The following is a 1,398-nucleotide window of genomic DNA, read 5'->3' as shown; positions in this document are numbered from 1 at the left end:
ATATAAATACTAAATAATTTTCATATAGATACTAAGTTTATGAATTCATACAAGTTAAAAATTTTCATATAAATACTAAATAATTTTCATATAAATACTAAATAATTTTCATATAGGTACTAAGTTTATGAATTCATACAAGTAAAAAATTTTCATAGAAATACTAAATAATTTTCATATAGATACTAAGTTTATGAATTCATACAAGTAAATAATTTTCATATAAGTACTAATTAATTTTCATATAAATACTAATTGTATGAATTCATACAAGTAATTAATTTTCATATAGATACTAATTTTCATATAAGTACTAAGTGTATGAATTCATACAACTAAATAATTTTCATATAAGTACAAAAAATTAAAATAAAAAAATAAATGTTAAGCTATTTTTGATGTTGTAATATTTCTTATAAGCATAATGCTCGTAGAAAATGATATAAATTACTTGTGTATATATGAATTTAAAACTTTTATATGGTTAAAAAGATTTTTTTCATACGATTTCGGGTTGGTGAGGTGTGCGTGGCAGAAAACATATATGTTGTATGAAACTTTGACATTAGTACTTGTATGAAAATTTTAATACTTGTATGAAATTGCATACTTAGTACTTATATGAAAATTTTTTTCATATAAATATAAAAGTATTTAAGTGTAATATATAAATGAAAGCAAAAAAATTTATTCCTGGTTTGCTACAGTTGGTTTAAATAGAAATAATTTTGTTAATAATAACTAATGAGATGTTATTAATTGAGATTATTCTTCTATACCTAAAATAATGTAGTTGTTTTTATTTTATTCAACTTTTTTTGGGGTTTGTTCTTCTATTCACATAAAATAAATGTGGGTAAAGAATAAAATTCAATAAAGTTAAATATTTATATTATTACGCTCGAATACTTTCATATCATATATGAAATAAAATGAAAAATAATTGAATTGAAATTATTAATTTCAAATCAAAAGAAAAACGTATATACTCTTAAAAAAAGATATATACACTATATGCATTGAAATAAAGTAAAATGTATAAAAAATGATATTATTTGAAAGTTTAACAAATACAAGAAGAAACATCGTCCTTACATTAATAATTATATTATATATGTATAGAGAACGAAAATTCTTTCTCACGATAAGATACAATCTCAAAGTCCGAATAAGACCGCAATAAATAATACAATAATATGAAATTTAAATGAAATGAAGTAAATTTTTTAATCGATCATAGTAGAAGAAATTTCATAATTATTTATTGTCGCGATTTCGTTCTTCTTTGCATTTTGTATGTGTCTTGTACTTAATTTTCAAATATTGAAAATATCATTATAAAAATTTATATAGTATAAAAAATATTATATAAATGAATAAAAAATATTATTCTGGTTG

The sequence above is a fragment of the Zeugodacus cucurbitae genome, chromosome X (genome assembly GCF_028554725.1).
Source record: "Zeugodacus cucurbitae isolate PBARC_wt_2022May chromosome X, idZeuCucr1.2, whole genome shotgun sequence".
Taxonomy (NCBI): domain Eukaryota; kingdom Metazoa; phylum Arthropoda; class Insecta; order Diptera; family Tephritidae; genus Zeugodacus; species Zeugodacus cucurbitae.
Note: the sequence above shows the minus strand (reverse complement) of the source record.